General features: G+C 38.8%; 1 long non-coding RNA gene across 1 annotated transcript in view; it reads right to left on the reverse strand.

Annotated features, from left to right (window-relative positions):
* The window catches only part of LOC122409466 (uncharacterized), a 64,514-nt gene that overhangs the window by 23,919 nt on the left and 14,994 nt on the right, over positions 1–25,601 (reverse strand). Inside the window, exons 3-4 of the long non-coding RNA XR_006260705.1 lie at positions 8,111–8,251; positions 7,858–7,993 (exon numbers count right to left, since the gene is read on the reverse strand). This is a non-coding gene — a long non-coding RNA (uncharacterized lncRNA). The remainder of the gene's footprint in view (positions 1–7,857; positions 7,994–8,110; positions 8,252–25,601) is intronic.

The following is a 25,601-nucleotide window of genomic DNA, read 5'->3' on the forward strand; positions in this document are numbered from 1 at the left end:
CGAAACAACTATTGACATTTCGATTAATCGAATTTGGATCGAAGTCGTAGTGAAAGTTAAAAATTTCAATGGATAATGTTGTCACTCTCACTTTATGGTGATCTACCAACAGAGCAAGCTATCGATAAAGGTTTTATTCGAAGCACGGGAAGGGAAGGAAGCACAAAACCCGACTGTGTAATCGTAGCGAATAACATCTTGACATTGAGAGAAAGATACAACTCCGCAGGGAGGAACTAAGCTCTACTGACTTTTCGTTCTCCCGGGTGGCAATTTAGCATATCTCCGATGTCGCAATACTTATTCTTCAACCCAGAGAACCGAGGAGGATAAAAAAAAAGTTTTCGAATTAACTCGAACACAAGGGTTGGACGGGGAAAAAAATATTTTCGTAACGAGGGAAAAAGAGGACAAACGTGAAGTGGGAAGTGGAGAAAAAAAGTTTGCGTCGACGACGAGAACGTAGACTATTTGCTTGTTGCGAGGCTGATACGAATTTCTTTTTCTCCCTTTTTACCCCCCCCCCCCCTCGAAGACTAGAAGAACAAGGAAGAAAAAGGAGAAAGAGAAGATTCGCTAAAAGATAAAAGAGTTGGGGTTATTAATGGGACCCTCGGCGACGTCCTGTTAATTGACTCGGATTTTATTACAGTCCTCTCGTACTTTGGCCTATTTTCATCAAGATATATATAGCACTTAAGCCAAAAGAATTGTCATCGTCCGAGAGAGGCAGTTGGAGGAAGGATGAGGAAAATCTTGGGTGTTATAATAAATTGGCATTCCACAAGACTATGTGGCGAGGAAGAGATTTCCTTCGAAAGTTCATCGGACTCTTTCATCGCGTCTTTACCAAAAGATTTATTGCGTGAACAGCAGCGATCCTTTCTCGAGTATGAAAAACGGAATTCGCAATCCATTTTTTTCTATATCAGTCTCACATTTCTTATCTCTTTTGCATAAATTTGCAATTATTAATCGTGGACGGCTCGCTGTACTCGAGGGAGACTCAATTTAGGAAAAATCTGTTTCAAGATAAAAAAAGCAACGATGCTAAAAATGCTGTAAACAAAATTGAGACGAGTCCATTCGGTCCCCCAAACAACAGTTTCGGGTGATCAAAAATCGAGTATAAATTTGACGAAAATGTGCGGAACGAATTTGACCGGCAATAGCATTGATAGTCACTTGCGTTATCGAAAATTTTTCCAATCAATTTTCAGCACAGTTCTTTGTACAACGAAAATGGAAAGACAAAGAAAAAATGCGAATAGAGGAAAAATTTCGTACGGAGAAACTTTGGTTGAGAAAAAAAAAATTTCACCGAAGTACGAAAAACGATGCTCGTATCGCACGTTCCATGTTGTTTCCGTATTGTACTTCGTACTTCGTAGGATATGGAAACCACTCACGAACTTCCAACGATGCCTAAATCTGAAACAAACAAACGGAACCATGTCGCTTCGATTCTGTAGCTATTCACGCTCGTACAGATGTTTTGAATCCTCAATTCAAAAGTCTTGATTTTTTATTTCATTGAATCTTTTAAAGTGAATTTTCAAGCGTTCGATTATTCTAATGATCAATAACCGAGTCTTTCATTCCTAACTTCTTTCAATGTTCGTCCAATGTTGATTATTTTCAAAATGTACCTGAAATACCGAGTAAATAATGATGTGCTTCTCAAAAGATGTTCTCAAGATCATGGAATCTTATTGGAGTACAATAAACTTCAAATATAGTCCCTCGAATTTTCGTTGTACGTATCGTACCGAAGGGATTATTTGCACCGATACGATATCATGAATAACGAGACAGAATCGGGTTGAATTTTTGTGAGATTGTGAATGTGAAATACGATGTGTTCAACGACGAGCGGTTGTGAAGTAGTAAAAAAAATCAGCGAGGAGAATCGACCCTTCACAGCGTCGATTCACCGAGGGAACTTCAGAACTCTTTGTTTGTTTTTTTTTTTTTATCATTACGATTCTATATAACGAAGGTAAAAAAAAATCAAAATAGTTGAGTAAATCGATAAGCCAATCGTTTATTTTATTCGGTTTTTCTGTTCTTATGCTCGTCGGGACTTGACGAATCGAAATCTAAACACATTCTTCTACTCCGTTTTCTATTTCTAATAGCTTAGAATTTCTTTTCGAGAATTCGTAACGATTGGTCTCAAGGCAATAAAACCTCGAATTAATAACTTCTTAAATAAACTTATTGTTAACTTGATGTAAAAATATCGAGTTGGAGTTCAGCTCTTTTTGGACTAATCCCTTAAATACTCGTTCTCGATAACTCGTCCCTTCGTGACGGTCTTCGCGGACACACCATTGGTGTTGGTCACAGAAAGTCCGATCGATTGCACCACTCCATCGCATTCCAACGAGAGCCCCAAGAAAAACAGTTTCATATTTTTACAACATTTCGACAACATCGAGTTAAAGTTATGTTAAATTTTACGCATTTTTTATCGTATAATTCAATCGAAGGAATTCATAAATCCAGAGGATATGGAGAGCAAGAAATTTGAAGAAGGAATAATAAATATGGAATTATCGGGCATTTCAATGGCTAAAAAGTTAGGTGTGTGCCGGTGGTGAGAAAATTTTGGAAAATTGATTGAAATCGATAACCTCATAGAGGAAGGAATAATGGGTTCAGCCAAGCGGAATAGGAAGCGTTGAAGCAATTCGGAACACGAGCGTTCACAATATACGATATTTGCAGATTAAACAGCGGTGATCTCTTGATCCCTCACGACCGATTGTCCGATTGTGATCCGTTGAAATTTCGACTCGTCTCGATTTCGAGCATCGAATGCCTGATTGGCATGAAGAACAATGGAGCGCGAGTATGACGAGCGACCGAAATTCACTATATAATTTCCACTCAAACTTCATTAAAGCAGACTTACGAACGTTGTTTTGCTATTTTTTTAAAAACTTTTGAAAGTTTTTAAAAAGTTTAAGTCATCAGTCGTTTTAAGTTTTTCTTTTGCAAGATGCATTAAATAAATACATATTTTCAGATGAATTCAATAATTCCTTCCATTACATTTCAAAGTAGACTTAATATAACGAGGTTGCTAGTTTCCTCTACGATGGAATCGACGCGCTGTTTTATTACCGTTTACGCATAATATTCTCGGTACTCTCACCGTATTCTCGGAAATCGTGCTCGACCTGAAAGTCATTTGGAGTCCAATTAGAATCCTTTTTGAAAGCGTTTGCTCCAGGAGGAATCTGGGAGTTATTTGTGGCCTGATGAGAGAATAAAAAAACGCCACATTGTTTGAAGGATGAATGTCGATTTCACAGTCGAATAAACCTCATCACTCCATGCAGGATATATAATTACGATCATATATTACGTAACTAATAAGATTTGTTTAATATAAATTTTCCATCGATCGTTACAACAATCTGTGAAATGCAACAATTTTCATTAAACAAAAGTTATATCAGGTACGCAAATCGAGCTGGAGGCACAAGGGCACAAAATGACAAAGGAGTTAATGAGAGAGAGGTCGCGGGGAACTAGAATTGGCGAGACTGAAAAATAGTTCATTTCGAACTACCTCAAACCGTCGCACAATTGTGTTAATTTTTAGCCGACCAAGCGATATTTACGTTTTTCGTCGATCATTCGCACACAGTTTATCTGCCTTCTTCGTCCCCCTCTTCTTTTTCCGCATCTTTTACCAGGGTTTTCTATAACTTTAAGGTTCTCTCAGTCTTTACGATAAAATAACCTTTTCCACTAAATATAATGAGAAAACGAAGAGCAAGAGAATGTTGAACAAGTTTTCACGAAGCAATATTCGTCGACCACAGAATCTTCGCCTCGAATACACTCTCGAAGCTGAGATCTCGTGCGTTCCTGACTCAATCGACGCACGATATCTTCCACCGTTTTTTTCTCAATCGACCTTTTTTCACAATTTAATAAAAGTTATCTCGCCAAAAGAAATTTTCCGCGGGGGCGTCTCGTGAAAAAATCTCTGAAATTCGAGCATAAAAGCGCCTGGAACGCGAATAACTGGTCGTGTCTCGAATACTTCTCGTGTCGCGTATGAAAGGATCAAATACATTGAAAAAATGTCAATATCAAATTCTGGCGAATTTCCATTCAACTGAAAATGAAACTTCCAATATGCAAATCGAACAATGAAATACAATTCTTTCGAAATGTAAACCATAAATATTGCCATCGCTTGAGAATAATTTATCTTCATCGTCGAAAATTCTGCACGAACAAATAACACTCGTTACGCAATCGATCTTGATTGTGTATGTTCGAAGCTAAATTGGCTCGGATTGAGGACTCTTTCAGGCTGAAAAACAAAAATTCAATATTTCGTACCTCAATTTGGCATAAAGACTCATTCAACTTTAATGTCCCCAGTCAGCAGAGGATCTTCATATTCTGTAAAAGTCCTACACTATTCAGTACCCGGAGTCGCTTTTGAATTCATATTCTCAAGTCCAGACGAGAACTGTCTGATATTTATATTTTCTATTTTTTCTACTTATATCAGTAGAATAGATAATTGTAGTTTAGAATTGCTCGAGATAGTTTACAAAAAGATTTACACGTTGGTTCCTGATTATGCCGGGGATTGTATTTCGAAAGGATGAAATGGTGGTGTAATTTGGTTTCGTATGAATACGAATCTCTGAGGGTGTTCATTAACGACGTGAGAGACGCCAGGGCCCAGAATCTTGCTTCCTTCTTTCGTTCTCATCCAGTATATGCTAGAGAATACAACTTTCCACTGGTACAGTAGATTTTAAAGATTTTTCTGTCTTTCCCAGAGAAAAAAGACAGCGCGAGGGAGCGAGATACGAAACGAGGAAGAGAGCGAGAAAGAGAGGGAAGAAGTTCATACTTTTCGCTCTCTTGGTCCATCTGAACCGTATTCTCGTAGGAGAAAAATTAAAAGCAACGAAAAAAAGGCAAAACGGCCGTGGTTCAAAAAAAAACGGAAAATAAGACCCGAGGTTTACCACGAAAACCGTGTGTATCGCATTCAAAAAGTTTCATGAAACTTCTCATTTACGAATTACTCCTGGAAAGGTCGACCAACAGAACGATGCAACGAGACCGGGGTACATTTTAATCAAGCGCTTTATCGAGTTGAAAACTCGAATATTATTTCGCCTCTGGTTCCCTCTTCCTCTCTCTCTCTCTGTTGCGTCCTCCTTCCTCTATTTTTCTCTCGTTCGAGGGGGTTTCTTTTCTAGACCAAACCACTAACGACGACGACGACGACGACGACGAGTTCTCGTCTAGAATCGAAAACTTTTCGCGTTTTTCTCCCCTCCGCGAGTACTTTTTCGTATATAACCCGAATTCTCGTTGCTTCTTTTCTCTCTCTCGCTCTCTCTTTCGGCCTCTTTATTTATCTACGTCCCCCTAACTTCAATACTCATGACAACTACCAGAGAAAAGTACCTGGAGAACGAAATGCAAAAAAAATGTATGAAATCCATATTTTTCGAACAGAATAAACAAAATATTTGTTCGAGCCAGCGTTATCGCAGTAGACTTTAAATGAATACTCCGATCTCAAGAACCATTTTTTCGTTGACAACTGCTATAAAAAATCTTCAGCATTAAAAATAAAATTTCTATTGATAACAAAAATTTTCAGTGTCCCTTCGGACCTGGGAAATGGAGCAAAACTTCAGTCGTGCCGCCATTGTCTTTTCCCTGCATTCATAATCATAAGCAATTCCAGGTCTGTTTGCGATTTTCCGAAATTGTGAATATTTCTTACTCGCATGAATGTTCCAGTTCTATTTTTATCGTTCTGTTTTCCCCCAGGTCGCGTAAAGCTTTGAAAATTTCAAGCTTTGATTCGTAATCGACGAATTAAGAGACACGTACTTGGAAAATTTTTCATTGATTTCAATGAAATTTGTATTCGAATGTTGCGGAAAATACGAGGAATATAAAAACCTGCGTATAGGAACAAGTATATAACTGTGGACTCAAGGGCTATTATATACATACATATGGCCGTCTGCGTTATATAAAACGACCACGTCCGTGGGCAGTATTTCATAACCCACCGTAACAGTCTGCCAACCCTCATTGATTGAGCAGATACGCAGGGATGGACGGGATTTTCAAAATATTATAGAGATATATTTCTCGGATGTATACAGATCCGAAAAGAAGCAAAGGGACGAAAAGGGTGAGCAGTGATATAAACTGGCCAGGCATGTTGTCTACGCTGTCCTATTTTTTGGTAAAAAACAGTAACAAGGGAGCAGAAAAGCAGGCAAAGAGTGAGAGAAAGAGGGAGAGGAAAATTTCGTTGGCATTTACACACGTTTTATTTGCTCGACAGCACCCTTGTCAGCGGAATTTTGAGGCCTTTTCAAAATTTTCACTTCACACGGTTGTAACGGTGATATTAAAACCTTCCCTCCTCCACTATTTCGATTGAATGTATTTTGGTCGTTGAAATTGAAGTGTATTTGCATGGCCATGGAGAGATCCGGAAATCAATATTTATCGGAAGAATCAATCGATTATTTGTAACCGAATTTTTTGGTAATAAACATCCAAGTTATTTGTCGAAAAGAACTGATCACTGTGGGCGTTGGGAATACGCGAAATTGGATTTTTCTGTTAGTGTCACATTCATATTCCATTTTCCAAGCGTTGAAAGAGCTTGGGAATCAAATGTTTTAATTCCTAGAGTTGATAACCGACTGAAAGTCATTGAAATTTTGCCATCCATATGAACCAAAATATTCCACAGTTTCTTTTAGCACTCTGGCTATTTATTATTCAAGCGGTGAAGCAGTCTAGTAATATTGGCTTTTTGGTAAAGGTGTCACAAAAAATGATCCGATTTGAGAATTTAAGGTTACGTTAAACATTGACGGATTTCATAGTTTTTTTCATGCAGATTGTATAACTGAAGTCAAAACGAGTGATGGTGAAAAACCAGGAAAAAACGAGCACAGATCCAGTATTACGAGATATTCCGTAATTTTCGATGCTGGAAAAATATTTAAAAACGTGAACGTTGGCGTCAGTACAGAATTCCTCGAAACGTCGTGATAATACATATTTATGTAAAAATTTATGCGAATCACGTGTTATACGAGTGGGTAGCGTATGTGTGAGCATGTGTGCGTGTTTTTTAAACCCGTTCCACGTGCATTATCATTACGTGGAAGTTTTTTTCAAAATGTGTGACGGGATGAGCGAGAAGCATATTTTTCCTGGCACATGGAAAAAGAAAAAAGAACAACAACAACAATATAATAAAAGGAAGAAAATTATTACAATTATTCAGGCGTGAGTGCTCGGGAAAAATGGGAAATAAAATTAAAACGAGCTTTAATCCGCAGCCTCTCGCGCGAGGCATGCATTATAAACATGCAAAAATATATCACTGCCTGGATTCTGCTCTGGTGACGAATATTTTTCACGAATGAAGAGCCATCAAAGTGAAAATATTTATTCATCACTCCACTTTGATAACGCGTTCATCGTTACATCTGTTGAAAATCTTTCGAAAAATCTACAGAGCACACTTTTTTTCAGATCACTAACGACCATTATAAGAGCGAATGTTTGGACCTTCAACTCAATTTTATATTTGATAAAATCGTAAATCAACATTACAAAACATTGACGAAGAAACATGTTTTGTAAGAATTTCATCATCTCTGTAATTGTTTGCACGTAGAATTATTTCGTTTTATTCGAAAAGTGAATGAGAAAAGATGGAGCTTTGAATCGTAGACGATTCAATACTGAGCTCGTATTCTTCCTCTCTTCCGCTAACAAAATCCTTACAATGTATATTTATGTGTGAAAAGGGGATGGTACCTCGAGCATAACGGCGCACGGGAGTCTCATTTCCTTCTCAGCAAGAGCATGGACACTGTATAAAGTATCTTTGGTTCGCGAATCCTCATTGTTCGATAGTCCGTTGTTCATCCAGAGTCAGAACCTGCTGCAACAACTTGAAGAGTGACATGCGTCGTTTTTCACTCCCGAAAAGAAATATCCGCAAAGTTTCGTCATTTTTCTGTGTCAAATTTTTTCGATCGACGAGATCAAATACAAATTTTCTACTCACTTGATTTTTGAACGACGAAATAACTTCTCGGGGATCTCGAGGATAAAACTTGGTGAAGTAATCATGAATATTTTTGAGGCGATGTCACACTTTTTTATTTTTCTTTAATTCTTAAACTTTTTCGTACATTGGTGTACGAACCTGAAACAAAAATCCAAAAACCGTTAATAACGAATGATTTTTATATAATCGTAAGCAAGAAATAATTCTTGGAATGATATTCCTTCTCAACGTTTTTTCTACGTTCAATCCCATCACCTGGAAAAAAGTCAAAAACCACTTTTTCCTATCAAACTTTAAAACTATTCTGCAAAACTTTCAATCAGTATTTGTATGAAAACGCGATGCAGATCAGAGATCTTTGGAATTTGTAACCGGAAATCGATCAACGTTTTGATCAACGATGAATCGATGGACGTTGAAACTTAATTTTTTGTCGGAACGGACGACTGAGGCGTTCTCTCTGGTGGAAAAAAAGTCGAGTGTTCTACCTGAATAAACAAATGAATTTTCCCGGTCCTTCTTCGACCCCCGATTTCCATTCGCGGAGATAGAATCCGGTTGAATATTCGAAAACAGTTATTATTGATGGTAGAAGAAGCTGCTTGCTCATACCTACGTTTCTCATTTCCGGTCGGAAAGACGTGCACAAATCACATTGTAATTGTTCAATGTAGCGTGGTCGCGAACGTGTTCTCCTTCTCTTGTTAAACCGAAAAGCGAACGAGGGCTGTGTAAGAGAGAAGGAACCCGGATGAGCGATTCTCTGTATTTATCTCCGCGTCTTTTTCAATTTGTATACGTCTGTTTATATTTTGGGGTATTTCTAACGATTGTGTAAGCTTTCATAGCTCTGATTACAACTACAATGCGTTCGTTGCGCAATATTCTCGTCGAGATTATTTTCTATTTGGGAAGGAGGTCGCACTGTTTTTTGGTTAATTGACCGTACAGAATTGGGGGAAAATTGCTTCACTTCGAGCACGGATACGCTGTTACGGTTGTCACGAGTGCAAAGGGTTGAGAGCTTTTTAGAAATTCCCCAACGCCATTCGAACAGCCATAAATGAGGTCATTTTGCTTTATTCTGAAAGTTTAAGCAACGAGCAATTCGGTAACTCGTTTTTTATAAATGTCTCACTATCGATGTGTAATTGGATACTGATTTTTATTTCGGGACAAACGTTTTCCTGCAAAAGAAATTCCTGGCGTTGTTAAGCATTGGAGTTTTAAGAATTTTTTTGTTCTAAAGCTCTCCCGCCGAAAATGCAATGCATGCCCTCATTAGGAATGAAGTGTGTTAAATTCGTTTAACTTTTAATCAAATATGAAGGTAGTAGCAAGCGAAGTGATACATCTCCTTTAAAAAAGCTTTATATGAAGCTTTATATAAAAAGCTTTGGAGAGGTCGTACGAGAAATTCTCACGTCCTGGCTGCGGTTTTCTCCTCTCTTTTTCCGTAAACTCTCAAGCACCAGCACGCGGATGCATGTAATTGTGAGTAATTAAACGTTTTGAAGGAATTTGCTAATAAAAAAATCTTTCCAAGACACAATAATTTACCGAGAAAACACCAAACACAAGCTTTCGAGCTGAAGTCAATAATTCGTTACTTATTTTCTGAAAATGTTTAATGTGCAGGAGATATACAGAAGGAAAAAATACATGTCGGGGAAAAAAATAGTGTCAGGACGAAATTCGGGTTCCGTGAATTTATGAATAATACAATACTCGATGAATGGAACATCTCGAACGCATAAATAATTTAGGGTAAGAGGCATCCGCCGATGTATACGTGTATATCGTCTCGAGCCCTCCAACTTTTTGCGCGGAGAGCTTATATACTTGTTTAGGTTTTGTTGGAAGTCGACTTGTAGGAGCCTTGATGGGCTTTTCTCTTCGAGTTTCACCGCGACCTTATTCCACGAAAATTCCACTTAGCCAATAAAAGAGGGTCCCTCCTTTCTGTCGTTTTCTCGTATACAAGATACCAGAATTCAAGTTGGATATAATTTTGAAGGATTTACTTCGAGAGGAAGCAACAATGAGGGAAAAAAGAGTCATTCGAATGTAAAAATAAGCACTTCGTGCGGCATTCTTCGATTCAAATGATTTACTCCCGAATGCAGGGGAGTGATAATTTTGCGACCGTGATAATAATAACAGACGAAAGTGCAGAGAAGTGAAAAGTTCAATCGTTAACCGTGACCCAACGAACCCTAATCTTCCCTATCTGTGGGCTAAAGTCAAAGCAAATAACTCGTCGCAGGCACGCAGGGAATCTTCCTCATCGTGGCCCATTTTACCAGCAGTTACTTCGACATAATCTCCAATTATAATCTTGATCGCTCCCAGGTGTCTACTCGTCGTCTCGGAGTATTCTCTGAACCACGAGTACAGATTGTCCCAAAACTTGTTTCCCAGGTTAATGCGGGGAAGACGACAGATTAATCGATTCAACCGGGACAAATTTTCGGAGATTCTTTTCCAGATCCATAGCTCATCAGATTATCAATTGGCGAGAAGGCAAGTGAAGAGCTTGTGTTTTTCGCCTTTACCTCCTTTGCCACTGTATATTTTATCGAATGCACCGCCTGAACGATTAGTGTCAGAAAGGAGTGGCATTCCGTGATCTATTTTTCCAATAATCTGGGGCAAAAATTTTGTGAAAATCTGTATTGTCTCGACCTCATTGACGGCTTTCCTAAGCCCCTTTATAGTCGTCCCTTATATGCACAGGAGAAGATCGCGCACATTCTCTTAGTGGAAACTCCAATCTTCTCTTCTAATCTTCCCGTGCAGCTGGATAGAAATTATTATCATCGACGAATATACACCTCTGACAAAAGTGGCCGCGTAACTCCGCACGTATAATTTCTTTGCTCCGAGACTTCCAGGCGAGTCGGTAGAATTGAACTCGTGTAGATTGAAAGTGAAAGAGAATAAACTTTCAATTACGTCCCCGACAAAATCCTGCTCTTTCGCGGACCCGAGGAAACTTTCACCATTTTACTTTTTAGCCCATTTTCATGATTTTTCTTCTTTTTTTTCAACGACATTTCTTCTCCAACGCGTTTCGTAGAGAGCTTTGCATACCAATTGCGGTACGGGCCAACAACAAATTCTGTAAGGATGAATTGAAAAATGGAAGTCACTTTCTATTTCGCGCGTGCTAAATTCATTGAAACGAGAAATTTACAATTCAATTGTTAATTGTCATTGCCACGACACATTGCACCGTCTCAGCGAATCTGGTGATCGCACTTTTCATTAATTTTTCATGACTTTTTTTATGGGCATTTCGAATGATTTTCACGTGAGCGTTAAAAAACAGAGCTCCGTCACGCAGTTCTTACATGAAAAACCACTTGATGGAATATCGAGAAAATCCAGATAATGCTGAAACGTATTTTATAACCGAAAGGAAAATCTTTCTGAGTGTGTATAGGGAGACCTCAAGGCAGCTTCAGTTGGGGGCGAAGGTTAGGGTAAACGCTGCCAGGAAAGGTGGGTAGCGATAGTCGTACTATCGGTGTACCCAGGGGAGAAACGACGAGGAATAGAGCCATCTGACCGCAAAAGCTCTAGCGAGGTGAATTTAACAGACGCGGCTCTTGGTGTTACGGGAGAGAATGGCAATAAGGAGAGAGGGAGAGAGCGAAAGGGGAAAGCTGAATGAGAGGAAGAGAGCGAGAGTTGGTGCTAGTTCTAATCCACGAATGGTGGTTGTACATTTTCATTTGATCCTAGCCACTACCGAGCATTTTCCGTTGCTTTTCTCCGTAGGTCTCCGCCGCTCTTCTCGCCTGACATTATTAAGCGGTGTAAATCGTTCACTGCTCCCTCGCTTTCTCTACTTGGAGCTAGAAATCTCTCGCATCTCCTTTTTCACACTTTCATACCGACCACGTCACTATCAATGGTTCCTCGATCTACCATTTTGTCTCGCTACATTCAACCTCCACCGTCACCATTAACAATTTTATCGTCTTGTTAAGTGACGTATCTGCATATACACATGCACGTGTGAGTCACTAAACTTTCATTGCCCACGAAATTTCCTCGTAAAACACGCGCCAATTTCGGAATTACGCAGTTGATGAAACTTTTGACGTAACGCATCGCTGCCTGCGGATCCGACCCCCAAAAGTCTATCGTTGCTGCTTTTACCAGACCGGTTGTGTTATTAACGCGTTATCAACAATATGTGAAGCTTGGTCGGGCAGTTTTTTTTTTCTAATCGCGAGGGACGTGGCACAATTGGATTGATTACGACAATTTTATGTTGTGTACATGAATTCATTTTTTTTGTTCATTCTCGCCCTCAGGATCTTGTTGGTACCACGAAAAGAAGCACAAAATTTTTGACGCCCCGACAGCCTATCGAGAATTTTTTTGCCGAAGAGAGCGACACTCCCCAACGAATGCTGTTTCCGCAAAAGCGATTCTGATCCCGTCATTTTTCTCTCTCGTACTCAGAGAAATAACCAAATATTTTGAATGTGGATGAAATATGTGTACGAAATGATATTCGCACGCTTTCAGCGAAATTGCGAACGAAAAATTCCGTCTGTCTTCAAGCTGTTTCGCTTGTGGCTTCGCATCGGACACTCGCAGTTGGGATTGTGGAATTGCATGATGCACTGAGAATTATTACGCGAATTATCTACGTACGGGGTGGTCGGGATGCAACCCTCGATGGTGTAAAATTTAAAAAACTTAAAAACAAAATAGTCTGAAAAGTATTGCAAAAATCTTGATTCCACCACTCGAATCTTGAAGTCGCCAAGTGACTTTGACGTCTCCAGACCTCGAATCTCCCCAGTCGCGTTGCTTTGGTCACCGCTCGTCCGTTCAATCCCCGTGGGAATGCGATTCGAGCCGGATCTCGATGAAAAGTCGCATCGAACAAGATAAAAATCGCAAATTTCTTGGACACCCTATGCATATTCATGGACAGCTATCGAAAGAGCATATACTTGGCACGAGCTCGAGAATATAGACAGTTGAGATTACGCCTTTTTCACATTTAGTACTCTTGTATACGTGAGCGCGTGATGCGCAGAGGGGGTTAACGAACTCCTTTGTGAATCGAGACGTAAATTGGAAGAGAGCATTACTCGTTGATGAGGACTTCATCGGCGTTTGATAAACTATAAGTCTACACGCGATAGACATCAGCATTCGCGCGTATGAGAGACCAAAGGGGAAGTATATATAAAAAGGTGCGAGTAAACTGAGATATGGTACTGGTACGAGCTGTAGCAGATCGTTGAAAAAGAGCGAGAGATATATGCGAGGATTGTGAGAGAGTCGGAGAGAATGTGTAGAGTCAAAGAAATAAAAGAATTAATGCGGGCTCTTGAGTTTTTTCTCTTTCCTGTGAATATAAAAGTTTTACGAGGTGCACCTTTATCGAGGGGACGAACTGATGAGTTCAGCTAGTAATGCACGTTGATCAATCGATACCTGCTGCTTCGTGTCCTCCTCTCCGTACTCCTGGACGTGTACTCATGTCTATATTTTACGATGTCCGGAATAACCTTCGTACTTAATATACAGCGTACCCCAAAAATCATGCCCCAGCAGTTTAGGCTGACGAAATTTAAGGATCATCGATTTTTCGAGCACTCTGCTTTCGGACGTATCGTTGATGAGATCATTTTTGATTAGTGACAACGAATTTTTTGGTAAAAATATAGAAAAATTTAATTAAAATTCAAATTTGAAATTTAATTTTTAATTAAGAAGCTTTTAAGTAGACATTTTTGTAAAAAAAATTATTTATTATGAATATCATTTATGTATGAATATTTGATAAAAATATCTTTTTTAAACGTCAGTTTTATTTAATAATTTAATTTAAATATTAAATAAATTTATATTTGGAATATATTTATAATTTTAATAAAAATTGTGCCAACAATTGCGGTTAAACAACTGAAATAATTTATTTTAATGAAATTTTAAAACAGTACTGCCAAACTTTGGAAGAAACTAAAGGGGCAAACTCGTGTTTCCCCTTTAGCTTTCACAATGCCCCTCGTGGCTCTGCTTTCGCAATCGAGTGGTTGTCGTTTATGCGTTACTTGTTCATCAACGGTGAAATCGAAAAATATCGACGTTCACTTCGTACTTTCAGAGCCCATTCGCATTGTCAGTCTCCGGCACGACTTTCGGTACACTGAGTTTATACGAATGTAGCTACAGAGTCTGGATCTTTTATGACGCGTGTCACTAACTTTCATTCATATTTATCGGTCTCCTGCGTCCCGGGAGGACTAATCAAACCAGTGTGGACGAAGCGTGGTGTGGACTATTCACTCGGAATTCCGGCGGACAAATTGAGCGACTGAAAAAAAAAATTCGAGACTCTTAGGTTGAGCAAGATGTGACCATTCGGGCGTTGAAGTTTGAAGTTTCGCGTGACATGAAAAGTTGCATTAACGTAAATCCATTTCGAGAAGAAAAACCCGAAAATTTGGATAATGGCGAATTCAATGGTATTCCTGGCATTTCTAAAATGCTTTGAGCTCTTGAGGAATTCGTTGAAATTTGGAATTTTCAATTCGAATTCTCGTCGAATTACTGAGAGATCGAGGAAACTATGAACTCTCATTTCAGAGAAAAATCTCAATTTTTCTTCCATCACTTGATATCTGGTATTTAAGTATTTCTCACTGGCGCACGTAGAAATGTTCTTCCCCTCTTCTATCCATTGAATTTGAATTTGCTTCAAAAGTGTTCACGCACGAAACGGAAAGTAAATGTAAAGTCAAATCACAGCCGAAGTGCGGAGTTCTTGAAGATTTTTCGTTTAAAAATCATTTCGATTTGAAAGTAGACACCGAGTTGTGTTTTTGGTTCTTTTATCTTTTAAATTCTCTACCTTCCGAGTTCATTTTTCTTTTGCATCTCGTACTTCTCTTAAAAATTTCATGTCTCCTGGGAACAGTGACGTTCGTCTAGTGCTCGCAGGACGGCGAGGGGCCTGAGAGAGCAGTACGGAAGAGAGAGAGAGAGAGAGAGAGAGAGAACGAGCGAGGTAGGGCAGAGGATATGAGGTTAAGCGGTGCACATAGACTTGGGAGTGAGATTCTTCGTAGTCACGAGAATCCTCAGTCCTCAGTGTCGGCGAAAGCGTCGTGTCGACGACATCGCGAATCTTCTGTCTTTTCACTCTTCCTTATGCGACGACATTTTCCCTCCATATATAAAGCGACTCTTTCTGATGCGTCTCTCATCCTTTTCAATTTTGTCCCAAAATTAAACTTTAAAGCGACGTACGAAATCGAAATTCCAACAAAGATGCGACAATTTCAATCCGACTCGGATCTTCGTTTTGTTTTTTCCCCGCATACTAAAATCGCTACGACATATTTCTCGGATAGTTCCGCATCGCTTTGAAAAACGGTGAAAAAAGTATTTTCCTGCACAAATTATTTATAAACTAATGAGGATTCTTTGTCTACTTCGATGCCTCCGAAATATTGACAATGAAGAAATAAATCGTCATTTCAAATGCTTGTTTCGGGCATGCGATGAGGCGGGCAAGGTTAGTTAGTGTCTCCATTTTTTCTCATTTTATTCAGCAATACAAATCTGTATTCGTCACTCGTAAATGAAAAATAAACGATGCTTTGTTTAGACGAATGTCAATTCCAAAATCGATTCGTCGAAGCTGACTCGACTGTTGAAATCCAGCAGTTGAATGACGTCGATGCTTTTACAAAAATGAATATTTATATTGCCCAGATAATAGGCTGATTTCGATGTCATTGGGGAATGAAGTAAGTTCATTTTATTATACTGAGAAAATTAGTGGTCGTTTCATCAGCATTTGATGCTACTGGAAGATTCGATTGGTTCTGACGATAAAAATAAAAACTTTGTATACATTCGACTGGAAGATGCTGACTAATAAAGAGACTCAATCTGTAAAACTTAACGATCGAATTTGCATCGATATTTATCTGACATGATTTTTTTTGGTTTCGTTTCCAAGTTTCTATCAAAGGCTCTCTTTTCCCTAATGTGTTCAATTTTTTTCACCTGTGTTTTCCATTCTCCTCATCTTGTTTCTGTGTCCCTTTCACCCTTGCTTTTTACCTTTCATCCCTGTTAATATTTATTTCCCTTTTCCACTCCGTTTTCTTCCTCTCCCTCTTTCACTTTTATTCGCATCCTTATTTAATATTTCTTCGTCTCAGATTCCCCTGCCTCGCTCCGGTCCTCATTTTTCCTCTCTCTTGCGCACGATTACGTTTCCGATCTCACTTTTCCATCGAGATAGTAAAAACAAAAAATCTTTTTCTCTCTACTCCCCGTTCATTCTCGCTGCTCTCTCTCTCTCTCTCTCTTTTGCTTATGTTTCTCACCTTCGCCTTTTTCTCATTTTATCTACTTTTTATTTCTTTCCTCCCTTCTTTATGTGGGTGTGAGATGCCGATGCTCCGTCGTTCATAGGAACGTACGTGACGTGGTCGAGTCTCGTCAGAGATATAGAAGCTGCCACGACGTGATGGAAAAAAAGGAGAGAAAAATGTACAAAAAAAGTGATGGGAGGGTTGGGGGGGTGTATAAAAGGCAAGGAGGGCGAGAGGGTGTCGAACGTTTGATTTATAACATTCTCGCAGTTCACAGGGTTACGTTGGACCAGCGCACGTCTGTTCTCTCTTATTTTCTTCCGTTTTTTCATTATTTCTATATTTTCATTCGCCTCCATTGCTTCGTGAGGAAGAACTGCCCTGGCTCGCCCTCACCCCTTTCCTCGCTTAGCCCTTCGTGTCATGTGTCCACCGGAGCTTCATTCATTAAGGCTGAATAAATAATGCGGGAGTAAAAGGAAAAGTGTGCGATGGAGCGTGACCTATCGTCGAACGAGAATGGATCGAGTCGGTAATGGCGTGACTCGATTGAATCGTACAGCCACCAACGACGTATAAAAATGAATCTTTTCTTTCTCGCTTCCTTTTTTTTCACTTTATTTCTCCATCTGTCTCTTGTGTTCCTGATTCCGCAGAGCGGGGATATGAATATAACCAGGTGCTGAAAAATCCTTTATCAATGTGCCCGGAATGGATTGAATTTTTTTTTTTTTTACTCATACTTCTGATACGCAAAATACATATTTATTGTAAAAATATCCTGCGAAGCGAATGCTGTCGCTACTATGCATGTGGCTTCGATACCATGAAATAATGACGGTTACGTTTTTTTCGACAACTAGAGCGAAGTTTAATTTTCAGCGCTGCTGAATTTCGTTAATGAATAATAATCAAATTGTAGTTTCGAATTAATATCCGCGGCACTATGATTTCGTAATCCATTCAATGTTTTTCAAGCGGTCGATCTCCAACGCGAGAAATCCTATACATTTATCCGGAACATGACGAGAAAACGATCGTATTCGATTGGAAACGTTCGAAAGTTTTTGTTCGAAAAGCTCCTATGAATGGATATATATATATTTGTATTTATATTTATGTATGTATTCGATATATATCGGAAATGTATAGTTATCACAATTGCCACGTCGTTGCGTGAGATTCATCGGTTTCCATTGCTACACACGACACAAACCGTTTTATTCGTTTTAAATCGAGTTTCGCGACAAGTTTTATCGAAAAAAAATGGTGAAATTTATTGCCTGTAAACAAAGGCTTGTTTCAACAACGTGATAAATAATATACATATTTGTAGTTCGTACTATACGCCGGAAGTTCTAAAATTCGTTTTTTTGTTTTTTGTTTTTTTTTTCAATGGGTAAAGAAATTTTTGTCGGCATATTGAACGTGCGAGTCTGTACAAGGATTGCTTTTCATGCGCGTTCTCGGGGGGCAGATATTCCAGGTAAATATTTTTGAAAACGTATAAGATCGGACTTTAACCACAAGACGCAGCAAAGCTAGCGGAATTCACTTGCAAATAAAGCCCGTGAGCTCGATAAGAATAACATTACGTAAGCGCAGTAGAAGCCGCAACTTCGGTGCATACGAGGAAGAAATGTTACGGCTCTCCGGGTGTATACACACGTATATTTTCAGATATACGTATTCGTATGCACGGGGGCTCACTATATTTAAATTTCATCGCTCGGAAGGTCGAGACACTGAAGATTCTTTTATGACTCCGTATTACAGTAATGATTATGGCAACAATGATAGCTATACAATAATAATAACGATGATAATCATAATAACAGGTTATTTTATCGTTGTGCAGATACTGAGGTGGGTGCAAACATCTTTTAAGATTTCTCCACAGTGCGGCTAATTCTTTGGAAACACTGTATCGGGAATGGCTCAATTTATGGAAGGGGAATACTGAAAAGTATTAATTCCACGCTCCTTTTACTGGACGGAAATGTGTTTGCTTATTCCATTGTTGGCAGATAATTCTTTTTCCTGGCGTGAGTATCCTTAATTAATATTTCCTGTCGCACCCTCCCTCGGTTGGGGTCGAAAAGTGTGGATTTTCCAAGATTTCGAAAGTACTGAAAATACATTTTCAGGCATTGTTTGAAAGTTGTATTTCAGAATGAAATTTTTGCTGGGGAATCGTGTTTTGAAAAATCGTATGAACCGGACTTGAGGTCTCGTGAAAACAAAAGCAAAAATTCATTCAATTTTCTACCGCCAGATTGAGAAAAAATGGAACTCGTGATTGCCATTTGTATTTGTTATTTTCCACGATTGCCCGCGTCTAAGGTCATTTTTCTACTTCGTCCTCCAATTACCATTTAGGTTTGAAGATTGCGCCATTTTTGTTTGCTTGTTCGCTCTCTTTATAAGAAGCTTCTAGCAGTGCTTGTTACAACCTGCTCGCGCACTAACGATACGATCCTCGACCGTATTTATACACACAGACATGTGCGGCGCGTATGTGCTGTATGCGTCAGCGTTGACTTCCCCGCGGGAAAATGCGAAGGGAAGAAAGCGATAATCGTTATGCAAAGTTGTAGTCTTCAGGAGATAACTGGCGAAGACCACTTAGACGGAGCCTTTCCGCTCGCCGCAAACCTTCTCGTTGTTTAAGTGTAAAAGCGTATCGTGCAGCCTCCACTTACACATTTACGTATTTGCGGAATGATAATATGCGTGTGTGCATTTTCATCTCCGCTTGTCTGTTCTTTCTCTCATAATCGTCGTTTCTGCTTCTGCTTTTCCCAACATATGTCTCTCTCGCGATAGCTTCTGCTTTTCCTCAATCAAACCAACATCGCACTTTTTCAGAGACCAACTCAGCACAATGCATAATTTACAAATTTCAGCAGTCTTTGGGTTCGGACTAACTAAATTATTGAGAGAAACATTTCTCCTGAACTTTTGCAGATTTTTTTTTATATTTTCAGAAATGTAATGTCATTTTTGTCCCACGAAGATCGAGATATAAATCAATAATATTGTCAATTGAATTTCCATGCTTGACATCATCGTTACCTGATTTGAGTTCCTGATGTCGATAATTGTATGAACTGATTAATGACAGTGAGTAAAAGTTACGTTTTCTAAAATCGACTAAGAATGTCTAATACTGTTTGATTTGTATTTTTTCTCAAAAAATCTTCGAAGCCACTTCTTATTGTGCAACCTTTTATTCAAAAAGTCCACAGAAAGCTTGCAATGGACGAGCGAAGATACATTTATTTTTTGGAACGATTCACATAGGTGTATGGTATTAAATATATAATAACTCGTCGTGCCTTTTCACCAGCAGACTCTCATCCATCATTACAGTATCCGGCAACCGTCAGAAGCTAACGTCTCCGCGATACGTGAACTGACGAGTTGCGTTTTTCGTAGTGATCCATTTTTTTTATTTTTTCCTCACCTTCGAACGTAGCGATATTTTAAAAAGGTAAACCACCAGGAATATTAAAAGTGGGATAATCTATGAGACTGCCAGTTATTATTAAATGGTTGAATTCGCATCAAAGCTGAATAGCAATAATTGTGATAGAATTTCATCTGTTTAGAAGTGAACTTCCGGCTGTCACTTGGTGATTCGTTTTAAAAATCTCTTCGTCAAATTTTTCGTTAGAAATATATCAAGATAGTTCGATAGCTAAGTGTCGTATAAAAAATAGGGTGCAGCCCCCTTTCTGTGTGAACTTTATTCGTTGTGAAATATGTTCCAAAAATCATTCAAATTATCGTTAATTATGAGTAAAAAAATATATGGTTACGATATTTTACTAATATTTCATAATTGCTCGTGATTTTGGAATTTTTAAACGAAATTCTTCCACGCAATTCTCTTACGATTTTTATTACAATAATTTTCTTCTCAAAAACTAGACGGTAGATCATGTTTTTTAATTTATTTTTTCTTCAGAAGATACTAACACTGAGTTTTTTAAAATCAAAATCGTAAGAACCATTCTCGAGTTATTTCGATTATTTTCAATCGTTAGATATTCTGCGCGACAGATATTTTTTTCAAAATTTCCGTAAGAAATCGAGCTTTACTGTTGAACAACCTTAATCGACGGAATTGTCTGAGCATCGGTGGTTCTTACTACTCGATACGGGACGATGGAGCTGATATACTCTGACATTTTCTTCTTGCTTCACCTAAACTTTTCTCTCCCGTTCTTTCGCCTTCATTCTGGACCGTATACGCGCACGTGAGCACGCATTAGGATTCAAAGTAACCACGAGAAAGAGATGAAGACGGTGAAGAAAAACGACGAAGAGTAAAAAAAAGTGAGGGAAAATGGAATGAGAAAAGGACGACGAAGATGGAAAAAGAAAGGAGCGGAGGGAGGGAGTCAGAGATGAAGATATCGGAAGAAAAAAGGAGGGAAAGGGAGTAAGAATGTGAGGAAAGCGAGAGACGAAATTTTGGAAAGGGTTAGAATTGGAAGAAAACAGGACAGAAGGAAAAGAGCAGGAGAAAAAGGAGCGAGTGAAGGTAAACACGAATAAGCGAGAGAGGAAGGGAAAATAACCTTGGAGGAATGGCCGGAAAAAGGAAGGGTCCGAAAGTCAAAGGAATGAAAGAGAAAAGGAAGAAGATGAAGCGAGAAAGTCGAAAACGCAAGCTCATGGAAGCCAGAACAGAAACGGCCAAGACCAGTTGACCGGCAGAATTTATGTATGAAAACGTTAGCAACGGGGTTCGGCTATGGAGAACGATAGAGGTCAATTCGTGGATGGTATGGGAAGGGCTTAGGAAGATAAATTAGTCGGCGAGTTGTAAAAAGTCGACTCGCGTGGATAGCACGGATTACACGGATGTACTGCCAGATATATAGAGATGGCAGGACGAGTGGAAATCGATGCTTCTTTACTTCTTGCCCCGAAAACCGACATCACCACGCTTGCGAATCAAAACTATTTTTTGCGGACCTTCGGTGGACGGACTCGAGCGATCTTAACATTTTTTTCAACCCTTTCTCCACTTTCGGCTCTTCCCCTCTCTCGTGCTTCGAACTTTCTCCTCCCTTTCATTCTCTAAATACCTGCGATGGGATTCTCTATTGAAATTTTCCTCCCCGTTCCATTTCGCCTTCTCATATCCTCATTTAACTAATCGGATCGGACATCGATTAACATGACGAAAGTCACTTTTTCACGTCTTTTTTCGTTACCCAACTATTTAAAGCTTGGAGAACGGACTCAAAGTTCCTCCCTGCTGCGAAACATTCTTCTGTCTCGACTTTCACACCCCGCGTGAGATGAAAAAAAAAAACATAAAATAATATAAAAACGGAAACGGAATTAACGTTTGAGGTCTCGCAACGCGACGCGGAAAACCACTTGGACGTAGACCGGCCCGTGATGAAAAGAAACGGCGCTTCAACCTGTTTATCTGTATAACGAATTCTTCGTCAAATCGAATATTTTCTTATTCAACTGTTACTTTTTCTTACTCTTTCTAAAAATACTTTTTTCAATTGAGTTTCCCAGTTTTTCATGATTTCTTTACTTCTTTCATAGATTTGCAATGTTGAACATTGCAAATTTGCTTTGCAACATTTGCAAAGCAAATGTTGAACACTTGCATGAATGTTGGTCTAGAAGTGTGTTAAAAAACAAAAGTAAATGCAAAGTTCCAAGATTTGAATGCTTGGAATATTTTCTGAAAACTCATGAAATTTTTCAGATTCGACTCGTCGTTGGTGCTAATAACGCAAATTTTGAAATCGTAACGATGCAAACTTCGCAATTTAATAAAATGCATTGCTCGAGTCACCAGAAGAAGATGAATAAAAAAGCCCCTTACATCGATGAGCGTAATGTTTTACTGAGAATACCTTGTACCCATAGTTGCATAAATATATAAACGTATGTGTACGCTGATGACCCTGGCAGATGAGTCTTATTGGACCAGACGACCCGAGGTCGCGGTTTCACACAGACTCTTTTAGTTGCTCTTTTGTTGTTATTTTTTCCTCTTTTCGTGGTTTTTTCTCTCTTTTTTTTCTAATTTTTCACATCCCCTTAATAACGTCACGCCTTTCTCCATTCCATTCTCCGTGACCCTGTCGTCGCAGAGCAACACCGCGAGAAATAACCTTTTCACATTTTTTTACCGCTGCGCCGAGCGAAACGCTTCTCTCTGCACTTTCTGTCTCGGCTGCTACTCTTTCTTTCACTATTCTCTCACACACAATGAATATGCTCGCGGGACAACGGAAAACAGTAAATCCATAGAAATATTTATATAAGACCGACTAATTTCTTCTCCTTATTTTCCAAGCCCTTTTTCCGTATTTGTTTCAATACGAAAAAATGACTCGCAGAGCTACTGACAACTCATGAATCAGTACTTTACTTCGCACAACTTGGATTCAACGAGCTTTTGGCTTTCTGTTATCATATAGTTGCGACGAGAATATTTACTTCACCGATCCCCAATTCTATCCGAGCGAAATATTCGAGAGACAGTAATTCGAAGGTCTGAAAAGGTGCGGAGCTTGAAATGGACCGGAAAAAACTCCCAACGAGAAAAGAAATTGAAAGAAATTTTAATTGTTGTCGTTTCATTCATTCGTTTAGTGATTTACCACTCGTGCGATCGAAGTTCAATTATTCTGGACACAGCTCTCAACGGGATTTATAAAAATGACAGAATAACCTGTCAGCTATCAAGTAAATTCAAATTCGTTCGAATCAACTTTACTCGTGTTTTCGTTTTTAAAGCTGAAAAAATTCTCCCCAAGATGGTGAGTCTGTTGAAATCTGAGGACGATCAATCTTCCTATAACTTTGACAAAATGAACTGTGTATTCTATGGTATACATAAATACAGGTAGTACTGCCGTTTTGTATGCACAAAGACTCTTGAATACGATCTCCTCAAGAGAGTCGATCGCCGAATCTTAACGTTGACGAATCATAAACGAAACTATTTTCTGGAGTGTGCTTGGTAAAACGCACGGTCGCGAAGCCAAGTATTGAAAATCGATGCTAGACGCCATTGTCAATTCCCGCATCACTTTTACCTCAATGGAAAATGTCATTCTTCTTCCTTCTTTTGCCTCACTTTTTCGTCTCCTTTTTCTCATATGTCCAATTATCGGCTTTTATCGCGGCGTCTATGCTTTGTATGAATAATGCATTAACTCATCGAACGTTTTGCGGTAACCATGCATAGTTCGACTATTTCTGACGGTGGATCAAAAAATTTAGCGAGGAAAGATCAATTTGAACTGAACTTTTTTTACTGTAAGATTGAATAAAAATTTTATGCTTTATGCTCATTATTTTCTTTTACTGAAAAAATTGGTCATTTTTTTTCGAACGCGTGCCAATTGTGCGCTTGTTTTCTCACAGTTTTCAAAGAACCTTCAACTTTCATTCGATCCTCAGTCGAGAATCCAATGTGCTGCTCACTGCACTCTGATTCCATTTTGCCCTCCGACACAATATTTCCAGACAATTAATTATTTTTGGTAATGATTTGAACGAAGGGTCATGCCTCAAAAATGATTATGAGAATAATGAGCTTTTTTCATTTACTAATATGGAAAACGAGGCTGTTTAACCCAGACCAGAGATCATGAGCTTTTTCACCAAAAAATTGCATGAAGTTAACGTTGCCGTATTGTTGTTAGCCCATAGACGAGTGCGTGTGGACCGTTTTTTCGAACAACTCGGGTACAGGACATCAATGAAAATCGTTGGACAGATACGAATGACTGAACATCGAATGAGGACAAAGGGGAAGAGTGGCGATGGGGAGGAGGAACAGAGATGACAAGCGATGGAGAGAGAATATTTGAACTGTTTCGCATTCCCAATGTGTTTTCTCAACGGGGACAATGAGAGCAAGCTAATAACATGTTTTTATCGGTTCGTTATGTTTTACCGAACAGAGTAGGCGAGCATCAAACGTACGCACGAACGAAGCCTCGTTTTGTCAGCCCATATTAGAGTTAATGGTAATTTCTGACTCCTGTGCACGTTTCATAACAAACTTTCAAAAAACCTCGTTCGTTTTTGGGTTTTTGTATTCCGATACGTTTAGGTAAATAAGGACGATGAAGAAAAACTATTGAATGGAATTCTGCCTTGGGTGCAATGCGGGCAGGGTACGTTTCGCTTTTTCGAGCTCATTAACTATCCATAATTCTAATGTACGAAGCCGAGATAACGATGTCAGTGCATTTGTGAAACAACTAATTAAAGAACGACGTATTCGAGTAGACAAACAATTTGAACTGTGGTCCCCATTTTTTTTGTGATTAACAATCTCAAGAAAAATTATTCTCACCATGAGTTTCTGCTATTTCAAATTGTTTCTTTATGCCGCAGAAGAAATAAAAAGTCTGCAAATTTTCGGAGTTTGGAGTCTTGGAGAAGAAAAAATTGTCTTACTTCGTGGGAAAAGAAATTAAATATTGAAAGTGATCGATTCTTCACACATTCTCCTAATCCTCTTCAATTTATAGATGTCAATTTATAGATGGTGTTCTAAAAACTGATAATATATGTGAAAATTCAGGAAAAATGATGTTTTTCACTAAAAAATTCATTACTCCACTGGGGTAAATAGTTATTACCCACCATGTTTTTATATCTCCATCTTAACGAATTTCATTTTGAAAGGCATATATGCGGGATTCTGTTCTCACATCTGTATCACTCTCATTGACAGTCTATCCATGGAGTTATTTCGAGTGGCAATTACGAAGCTCGAAATTCCGAGGCAAGTAAGTATAATTCCAGCTAGGCTAAATACGGTTCTACGAACAGATCGTTAGCTTCGTCAAATTTAAATTCGAATATTGTATCCAGTTTCTCGAAATTCCAAGCGTGTTACTATTTCAATCAGGAGCAATAGAGTAAGGAAGCATTTAACACGTACAAATATATATTTCATTGATATCCCCTGGGGAAAAAGGAAAATCGTTGAATCGAATAATAATCCTACGTTCCTCGTTACCGTGGAGTATGCAATCTGATAGAAATACTTGTTACAAGAATAAATTGTAACTTACGAGGAAATTAAAAAAAAAAAAAAAAAAATTCTACAGTTTCGA

The sequence above is a fragment of the Venturia canescens genome, chromosome 1 (genome assembly GCF_019457755.1).
Source record: "Venturia canescens isolate UGA chromosome 1, ASM1945775v1, whole genome shotgun sequence".
Taxonomy (NCBI): Eukaryota; Metazoa; Arthropoda; class Insecta; order Hymenoptera; family Ichneumonidae; genus Venturia; species Venturia canescens.